Consider the following 10,878-nt stretch of genomic DNA (forward strand, 5'->3'; position numbering starts at 1 on the left):
TAACTAAAATACTGGATAACAGTAGTATGTAAATTGGGGTGAGATTATCAAAGTTTAAGAAATTAATTGAAGGGAGAGTTAAGATGTAGATTAAATTTAATCATAATAGCTAGTAGGTTGGGCATGGTGGCTCATGCCTCTAATCCTAGCACTTTGGGAGGCCAAGGCAGGAGGATCACTTGAGACCAGGAGTTCAAGACCAGTGTGAGCAAGAGGAAGATCCCATCTCTACAAAAAGTAGAAAAATTAGCCAGACATGGGGTGCACACCTATAATCCCAGCTATTTGGGAAGCTGAGGCAGGAGAATCACTTGAGCCCAGGAGCCTAAGGTTGTAGTGAGCCATTATGATGCCACTGCACTCTAGCCTGAGTGACAGAGCAAGACCCTGTCTCAAATAATAATAATAACAGCTAGCAATTGATTGTTTATAATGTGCCAGGTATATGTATTAGTTCACTTAATTTTCATAACAACTGTATGAGTTAGACGCTATTGTTATACCAAGTTTACAGATGAAGAAACTGTGGCGCACAGGGGTTAAATAACTTACCCAAGGTCACACAACTAATAAGCAAAGAGCTAGATTCAAACCCAGTTAATATAACTCTAAAATCCATGCACTTAAATACTGTCTATGCTGCTTTAAAAAGTTTGATATAAATGATAACATTTTAAGGTAAACAATATAATGGAAAATACAGTTTCAAAACAATCATGGGATTGGAATAAGAAAACAAGGGAGGGATAGGGCACAGTGGCTCACGCATGTAATTCTAGCACAGGGAGGCAGAGGTGGGAGGATGACTTGAGCTCAATAGTTTGAGACCAATCTGAGCAAGAGTGAGAGACCCCATCCCTACTAAAAATAGAAAAATTAGCCGGGCACGGTGGCAGGCACCTATAGTCCCAGCTACTTGGGAGGCTAAGGCAGGAGGATCGCTTGAGCCCAAGAATTTGAGGTTGCTGTGAGCTAGGCTGCCACCAGGGCACTCTAGCCTGGGTAACAGAGCGAGACTCTGTGTCAAAAAAAAAAAAAAAAAAAAAAAAAAAACTAAACTAAAAGCCTCAAATTGGGAGAAGATATTTGTTAAACATATAAAGTTTAACTATAAAGGCTAACAATCCAGAGTATATAAAGAACTCTTAAAAATCAATTTTCTAAAAGCAAAAACTGGGGGGCGGAATTGAGCAAAAGATACGTACAAGGAATTTAACAGAAAAGGAAACATAAATGGCAAACATATGAAAAGATAATCAACTTCATTAGTAATAAAAAATGTAAATTAAGTGCACAGTGATAATATTCCCCCTTGACTGGACAGTGTTTGCAGATTGGGTTTCCGGGCAGGCCGACTCTGGGAGATTTGCTGTGCAGGGCTCAAGGATCAGCACCTGAGAACATGAAAAGCAGGGAAGGGAAGGAAGCAGGCGGGGCAGGAGGCGAAGCCAGGCTGCGAGGCCAGGCCTGCTCGGGGAGACCCTCAGCTGAAGCCCAGGCGTCGCTGCCATGTGCAGGGATGGCCTTTCACAACTGCCTGTGTTACACGAGGGCCCTTCATACCCAAGCAGGAAACGTTGGCCCTTGGGCGAGCTGGTTCTCCAGAGAGGGCAGAAGGCCATGAGGTGGCAGCACACGCACAGCTGTGGGAAGAAGTCCTCCAGCCCTGCCACTGGCTCTGGGAGGCACAGCATTGCCTCTGCTACCAAGACCTGTGTTTTGGAATATAAGACTTGTTGGGGAGGTTGAATGTGGAAGATGAGGAAAGACAGCCACTAGTTTTTTACTCTGAGGGGGGATGGTGATGCCATTCACTGAGAAAGGAAGAAGACGATGAGGAGCAGGGGTTTGGGAGGCAGAAATCTAAAACTTTTTTTGTGTGAAATTTAAGTTCAAGGTGCTTATTAGAAACTCAATCCATTATTATATGTCAAGAAGGCAATTCAAGGTAAAAGTGTAAAAGTTCTAGGGAGAAGCCTAGGCTAGCAACCCAGATTTAGTAGTCATGGCAAATAGATGGCTTTTAAAGCTTTGAGACTGGATGGAATGATTTAGGAAGAACGTGCAAATAGAGAAGAGGACCCCAGTCCAAGCCCAGACCACTCTGAGGTTAGCGGTAGAGCAGAGGACAGGGGCCAGCAAAGGACACTAAGAGGGACCCACAAAACGGTGTGTTATGGTGTCCAAGAGGCAGAAAAAGTATTTCAAGAAGTAAAGAATGGATTAGGCATGATGGCTCACACCTGTAATGCTAGCACTCTGGAAGGCAGACGGGGAAGATCACTTGGGGTCAGATGTTCAAGAGCAGCCTGAGCAAGGGCAAGACCCCATCTCTACAAAAAAAATGAAAAATTAGCCCGGTATAGTGTGCACCTGTAGTCCCAGCGGCTTGGGAGGCTGAGACTGGAGATCACTTGAGCCCAGGAGTTTGAGGTTGCTGTGAGCTATGATGATGCCACCGCACTCTACCCTGAGGGACAGAGTGAGACTCTGTCTCAAAAAAAAAAAGGGGCTGGGCGCGGTGGCTTACGCCTGTAATCCTAACACTCTGGGAGGCTAATGCGGGCGGATTGCTCAAGGTCAGGAGTTCAAAACCAGCCTGAGCAAGAGCGAGACCCCGTCTCTACTATAAATAGAAAGAAGTTAATTGGCCAACTAATATATATAGAAAAAATTAGCTGGGCATTGTGGTGCATGCCTGTAGTCCCAGCTATTCGGGAGGCTGAGGCAGCAGGATTGCTTGAGCCCAGGAGATTGAGGTTGCTGTGAGCTAGGCTGACGCCACGGCACTCACTCTAGCCTGAGCAACAAAACAAGACTCTGTCTCAAAAAAAAAAAAAAAAGAAGAAGAAGTAAAGAATGATGAGGTGTCAAATGCTGCTGAAAGTTCAAGAAAGACAAGAGCAGATTGAGACCACTGGATTTGGCAATTATGGAGGTTACTGGTGACGTTGACAAGAGCAGTTTTCATGAAACAGTAGAAATATAAGCAGTGAATTGGGGAAAAGAGTTGAAACTGAGATGGTAGAGATAGCAATATAGACAACTTCTGCAAGAAGTCAATTGTTGCAATATGCATCTGAGAGACCAACGCTGCTAGCTTTCCTAGTTTCTCAGCAACATTTGTTATAATATGAATTGTCAGGTAAATTCATACCTTGTTAAACACAGTGCAGACCAGCACTGTGAGGGTCAAGTTCAGCCAGTGGGTCAGGAGTTTCTGACTTCTGTGGAGCGGGTACACTCTCAAAAAGTAAACTAAACATATGGCAGAGCACACTAAGGGTCAGGTGACTGAGACACACTAGGGGCCGCAGGAACCCTTAAGGAGCCTGGAATGGGGGAAACAGATGGCTAGGATCCACTTTAAATGACCACAGAGAGAAAGGCAGATGAACTGCCTGCAAGTCTGGCCTGGGGGAATAGGAAGCAGAAACTGTAGCAAACTCTTTTGGCTGCATAACTTATCCCCCAACACAGCATTCATTTATCAACAGTAAAATATATGTTTTGATTTCCACATGTCTAAGTTCTGTATGGCCCTCTCACTGATGTTATTTAGCTGGGGGGTTTTAATTCCAGCTACTTTGAAGTTTGGACTGTATAGTGCAGGCAATGGGAAACCACAGAAAGTTCTTGAACAGGAGAAAAGTATAAACAAAGTGCAATTTGAAGAGGATTATTTCTGTAATCGTGAGCAGGATGGAGGAAAGTAAGGTTAGATTAGATGCAGAAACCCCACTTGGGAGATGCATTAACTTGTAAAAATGGAGACTAAGAGGTGAAGACGGATTGGGGTGGGAGATGAGAGGGAGGGCAAAGATGGCCTTGAGTTTGCAGTCTACATTATTATAAGGTGGTGGGTGGGAGAGGGCAAGCACTTACTAGGGTTGGGGGAGCAGTGGGGTCAGATGAACTGAGGTTAAGAAAGCAATAAAAGGCCGAGTGCGGTGGCTCAACGCCTGTAATCCTAGCACTCTGGGAGGCCAAGGCGGGTGGATCGTTTGGGTTCAGGAGTTCGAAACCAACCTGAGCAAGAGCGAGACCCCGTCTCTACTATAAATAGAAAGAAATTAATTGGCCAACTAATATACATAGAAAAAATTAGCTGGGCATGGTGGCACATGCCTGTAGTCCCAGCTACTCGGGAGGCTGGGGCAGAAGGATTGCTTGAGACCAGGAGTTTGAGGTTGCTGTGAGCTAGGCTGATGCCACGGCACTCACTCTAGCCTGGGCAACAAAGTCAGACTCTGTCTCCAAAAAAAAAAAAAAGAAAGAAAGAAAGCAATAACAATCAAGATTTGGATGGCATCTTGCAGCTTACAAGTGCCTTCGTGTCCATTATCTCATTTGCCCTCACAACAACCCTGAAGGTATTCTTATGCCCATTTTACAAATGAGTAATCTGAGGGTCGGAGAGGCTCAATGATGCCCATCAGGTCAAAAGGATGGTCTTCACCCCAGATGTTCTTACCTATTGCTTTGACAATGGCTTTCAGATCCACGATGGCTCTTGGTGTTCAGTGTGAAAAAACGTTGGCCTATGTCTGCCTTTCAAAAATCATACCTGAAACTTCAGTTTCTTGGAGGCATTTGCTGGATTCCATTTCTTTGATGCTGTGATCCTTCTAGAAGACGAGTAATTTACATTTGACAGGTGAAGAAAAAAAGAAAGAATCCGTTTCTAAGTCAATGTTCCATTTTGAGAACGTTTAGCATTCAGGTGCAAGTATACAGCCTCCTCGGAAATAAAACATTAATTCTCTCACCTCGTCAGGATACAAGTTAGATCATTAAAATGCATCCTACGAGAGCCAAACCCTGGAGAACTGAGATAAGCAAATGCATTTACCTCAACCCTCACCACCTGCTACCTACCTCTCTCAAAGAAAAAGCTGAGAATTCCCTTCTAATGGATGAGAACTATTTCATTATCCAACTTCAAGTCAATAGATCCAGGGGCTCAGATGTCAAACCAACCTGTGGTTTGACCAATCTTAACTTCTCAAATCATTTAAGCACTGAATTTTCCTCTGGCATTAACGGAAAAGATCTTCCCTTAAAGACTAAATTGGCAGCTATATTTTATGGACCAAAGGCTTATTCTTAGCCAAACCAAGCTAGAAAATGGGAAAAAATCCAAAAAGTGTGTGGATACAATGTTATCTTGCTGATGCAAAGTTTTCCAAGCTGAAACATTTTCTTGAAATGTTGGCATCTTCCAAAGCAGGAATTTCTAAAATTTTAGTAGCAGCTTTCCTTATAAAAGCCTTTATACTTGTCAGGTCTTCCCTTAACAAAGCTTGGAAATTCTCTTCTAGGTGATTAAAATCCATTCTGAATTAAATACAGTTGCCCTGATCATGTCAAAAATGATGGAAGTGCTTTCCTGGAGTTTAACTTACTATACAGATTTAGAAAGCAGTGAATTTTTTAATACTTGATTTGTGCTGCCATCTAGTGATATATTTCATTGACAATTTCAACATTCTACATTTATATAGGTCCACCTTTTAAATAGGTTGTTTATAGTTTCAAATACATAATGAAGACTAGCTCCTATACACAACATACAAAAGTCCCCTCATGTACCATGAAAGGGAGTTCCTGACAGAGATCCTCTTAAACCACAGAGACTAGTGGGCTTCTCTTACCTTAGCTTTTTTACTTACATCTTTGGTTTTTTACCATAATCATCCTACAAGCAGTTTATTTCTCCTAGATAAATAAATCCAATCCTGGCTGACAAATTTAATAGCCACTCTGTTTGGAAAGGCAGAATTGTATAATGGCATTATCCCAGCTCAGAACTTGCAATCTGTGTGCCTTGGACTGGTTATATGACACCTCCATGCCTCAGTTTCCTAATCTGTAGATCAGGGATAACAATCAAACCTACTCACAGAGTAATTTAAGAAACACAAGGGCCAGGTGTGATGGCTCACGCCTATAATCCTAGTACTCTGGGAGGCTGAGACGGGAGGATCGATTTAGGCAGGAGTTCAAGAGCAGCCTCAGCAAGAGCAAGACCCCCTATCTCTACAAAAAACATTAATAGAAAAAGCTAGAATAATGTGGTGGTACACCTATAGTCCCAACTAGTCAGGAGACTGAGGCAGAAGGATCACTTGAGCCCAGGAGTTTGAGGTTGCAGTTAGCTATGATAATGCCACTGCACTCCAGCCTGGGTGACAAAGCAAGACACTGACTCAAAAAAAAAAAAAAATGCTCAATAGAAACACAACTAGATCATAGTGAGCCTAATTTGCACAAGCCCACAGGATGCTGGGATAGCAAGGAAGTTTCCTGTCCCATTCTACTGGCAAATAGATCCTTGACTTGATGAGGACCAAGGTCAGATCTCTGGACAGTTAAATTACCATATAACCCAGAAATTCCACTTCTGGATATAAAAGAATTGAAAACAGGTGCTCAAACATATTTGTACACCAATGTTCATAGCAATATTATTTATAACAGCCAAAATTTCCATGGATGAATAGATAAACAAAATGAGGTATATACATACCGTGGAATATTATTTGGTCTTAAAAAGGAATGAAATTCTGCTACATGCTATAACATGCATGACCTTGGAAACATTATGCTAAATGAAATAAGTTGGACACAAAAGTACAAATATTATATAATTTCACTTATATGTGGTACCTCAAATAGTTAATTCATAGAGACAGAAAGTAGAAATAAGGGTTATCAGGGGCTGGAGCAAGAGAAGAAAAGGGGAGTTAGTGTTATAGATACAGACTTTCATTTAGGATGATGAAAAATTAAGGATGTAAACAGTAATAGTGATTAAACAACAGCGTGAAGGTACTTAGTGCCAATGAATTCTACATTTTAAATGATTAAAATGGTAAATTTTATGTGATGTATATTTTATCACAATTTAAAAAAAAAAAAGCATGGGTAGGCCAGAGCCCTGGCCACACACATCCTCTTCCTCACTTTCTTCACCCTCATTGCATCACTGTATCCATATACTGGCTGGGCAGCCCAGGGGCACCTCCAGGGGACATGGAGAGTGGCCAGGATGTGCTAGGAACTCAAATGAGGCCCCACAGCTTCCTGAGCTTGCCCCACCATACACACACACACACACACACACACACATGCAGGCACCTTTTTTGTATTAATATTACTGTCTGACACTTAGAGGGAAGAGGAAGAGACAACACCCTGGAATCCTGGAAAACTGGCAGGACTTGTGCAACAATTTCTCTTTGATGCCAATCTGGGCATTTATTTTCCTCTATGGCTGTCTTGGCCTGGTAATCAAGGTTATACTTTTAAAAGAAGGAAAATATCAGAAAAGTGCACATGATCCTAATTTACATTTGTGTGCAGAGCAAGCAGTGAATGTGGACAACTTCAATGCCTATTGATTAATGCTGAAAAACAACTTAAATGAACCAGTGAACCAAAAGATAAGCCCAATCCAGAAACAGCTGTGGCTCTAACCCCCAGCAATGGACTGAAAATCCGTGAGACAGCTCAACAGATGGAGAACTAAAAGCCTGCTCTTGTACGCTTTATACTCAGAGTACATAATCTTATGTATAAAAGGAACCAGGGGAAAAAAAAAATCAAAAAGCCCCTTCCCCAGAACCTTACCAGGAAACAGTCAACTTGGGAGAAAACAAAGTTTTGGCCCAAATTTTTGAAAATGTAAGAAATTGCCCATTTTTAAAAATGTATAATCCAGAATTTATTGATCACCTATTTCCCCACACTGTACTGGGGTATTATTGTATATATTACTTATTTATTGCTACAGCAAGTTACCCCAAAACATTGTTGCTTAAAACAACAATAATCATTTGTTGTCTGTCACATTTTCTGTGGGCCAGGAATTCAAATAGAGCATAGATGCTTGTTTCCTCCAGGATGTCTGGGACTTCAGCTGGAAAACATGAAGGCTGGAGGCTCAGCCTTAGGAATAATTGTTACCAAAGGAAAGAAGTTAGAACAGGGAATATTCCTCTTCCATCTCAACATTTTAAAGCTGGACTTAAGAATTGCTCTGGTAATAAAATAATAGGTGATAATAGTAATAATAATTGTACAACCAGTATTATAATAATAATAATGTAGTCAACATTTCTTCATTCCTTATTACATACCAAGAAATATGCCAAGTACTTAAATTCCAGATACAAACCTCCTACACTATTACTTCATCTATACTTTTATTCTTTCTATAGATACATTAGAAAGATTGTAGCATTGATAGTAACATTATTATATATATTTAAATTTTGTCATATACAAATGGTGGTCAAAAAAACATTTATACTTATATACAAGAAAGTAATTAAATTATTAAACAAATTCACTGAACATATTTCAGCTGCTTCCCATATACACATAGCCAATAATCGATAGGTAAATACTTATTGGGGGCCGGGCGTGGTGGCTCACGCCTGTAATCCTAGCACTCTGGGAGGCCAAGGCGGGCGGATTGCTCGAGGTCAGGAGTTCGAAACCAGCCTGAGCAAGAGCGAGACCCCGTCTCTACTATAAATAGAAAGAAATTAATTGGCCAACTAATATATATAGAAAAAATTAGCCGGGCATGGTGGCACATGCCTGTAGTCCCAGCTACTTGGGAGGCTGAGGCAGGAGGATTGCTTGAGCCCAGGAGTTTGATGTTGCTGTGAGCTAGGCTGACACCATGGCACTCACTCTAGCCTGGGCAACAAAGCGAGACTCTGTCTCAAAAAAAAAAAAAAATACTTATTGGGTACCCATTGTGTCCCAGACATTGTTCTAGGTACCATGAGGGATGAAAGATAGTAAGAAATCAACTCTGTCTTCAAGGAATTTACAGACTTCTTAGGATAAAATAATATGAAAATCTAAACACTGTAAGATAATGCTATAAGTGAAATTGCAAGGAAGTTATGACTAACACAGTGAGCTGAATCAGCTATGAATATGCGGATATTAATATCAGATTTACTGTTTACTAGCTTTGTGGATTTAGGCCTGATCACTTATCTATCTGCACCTTAATTTTCTCATCTGTAAAATTGGGCTAATAAGGTAGGGGTTAATACTGTATGCCTCAGAGGGTTGTTGTAAAGACCACATGCACACACAGTGCCTGATACAGGAAGAGCACTCTATTTCTAACATATCTAATACATGTGGGTGTTTGTTTATGTGGGGGTTATAGGCTATTGAGAAGAAAGAGATAAACTGGGCTAGAATGTGGAATGTGCTGAGAGATATTGAGAAAGTGGTTCTCGGAATCAGCCTTAACACCAAGCCAGCTTGAGATGGTCTGAGAGGAGAATGGACAGGTGAGATGGGAGGACCCAGCCTATTCTGACATAGGGGACATTGGAAGGACAGCTTAGACAACTTCCTGCCACAGAGGCACTGCCACCAATAACAATTCCACCATATGAAATAAAAAATGATAGAACAAATGATAATAATGGTTCACCTAAGGTAGGGCTGAAGATTTCATGTTTATTAGCTCATTTCATCCTCACAAAAATGCTTTGAGGTAGAATTCTGTTTATAATCCCCATTCTTCAGAGGAGGAAGCTGAACCTCAGAGAGGTTAAATAACTTGCTCAAGATCATGTAGCAGGTGAACAGCAAAGCTGGGCCTTGAACCCCAGCAGTTTTGCTCCAGACCCTGGGCTCTTAACTGCTGTATTAAACTTTCACTGGTTAATCAGTGACACATTTTTCACTCCATTTAACATTTTCCCACCACCTAGCCAAATCCCAAGCCAACTGAACAGAAATCTCCCAGAAAAAGTTAACTAATTTTAAATTAGCTAAAGTTAATATTAAATCAACAGAACATTACCTGGATTAATGATTCTTAACCGTTAGGGGTCAAGGTCCCCCTCTGAAAATCTGACAATAAATAGGGCCCTCTCTCCCCAGAAAGATATACACAGACACACAAATATAAAAGTGTGCATAGATTTCAGGGATTCCCTAAAGCCCAAGGAAAAACCATAAGTTATCATCTCTCTCTCTCTCTCTCTCTCTCTCTCTCTCTCTCTCTCGCTCGCTCTCTCTCGCTCTCTCTTTTTTTTTTTTTTTTGAGGCAGGGTCTCACTCTGTTGCCTGGCTAAAGTGCAGTGGCATCATCATAGCTCACTGCAACCTCAAACTCCCGGGCTCAAGTGACCAAGTGATCCTCCTGCCTCAGCTGGGACTACTTGTGCACACTGCCATGCCCAGCTAATTTTTCTGTCTTGGTAGAGATGAGGGTCTCACTATGTTCTTTAGGCTGGTCTCAAACTCCTGGCCTCAAGTGATCCTCCCACCTCGGCCTCCCACAGTGCTAGGATTACAAGCATGAGCCATCTCGCCCAGCCTCGTTATCACCTCTTGACCTCACAGTTTCCAGAACCAGGTGGAGCTCCTCCACGTGCAGTGTGGGAGTCACACCTGGGTCCCAATGTCCCCCTGTTAACACAGGTAGCCAAGGATGCTGGGGCAGGAAACTGCTCTGCCTACACACATACTCAAATGATAAACTTTCTTGTCAACCACGTACATTTTATTGAATGAGCATTTGAGCTCTTGGTGAGCCTACAGTCTGAGAATGCTGATGCTTTCCTTCTGTCAGTGGAGTAGGGACGGGCTGTGGGCGGGACCTTCTGGAGGAAGCCCGTGTGACCAGCTGGTGTTGCTGCTGCACCACATACTGACAGGTGCCTCTGGCCTCTGCGATGCTGAGCAGCCACTTCCAGCCTACAGGACAAGAAAAAAACCAGAGTTAACCTAACCCAGATCCCATCCCCAAACAGTTCTGTCCCATTTGTACTGGGGGAAGTCAAAAGCATAATAAATAGTTTTCTATCCTCTCACTCTGAATTTAGCAACATA

The sequence above is a fragment of the Microcebus murinus genome, chromosome 9, assembly GCF_040939455.1.
Source record: "Microcebus murinus isolate Inina chromosome 9, M.murinus_Inina_mat1.0, whole genome shotgun sequence".
NCBI lineage: Eukaryota > Metazoa > Chordata > Mammalia > Primates > Cheirogaleidae > Microcebus > Microcebus murinus.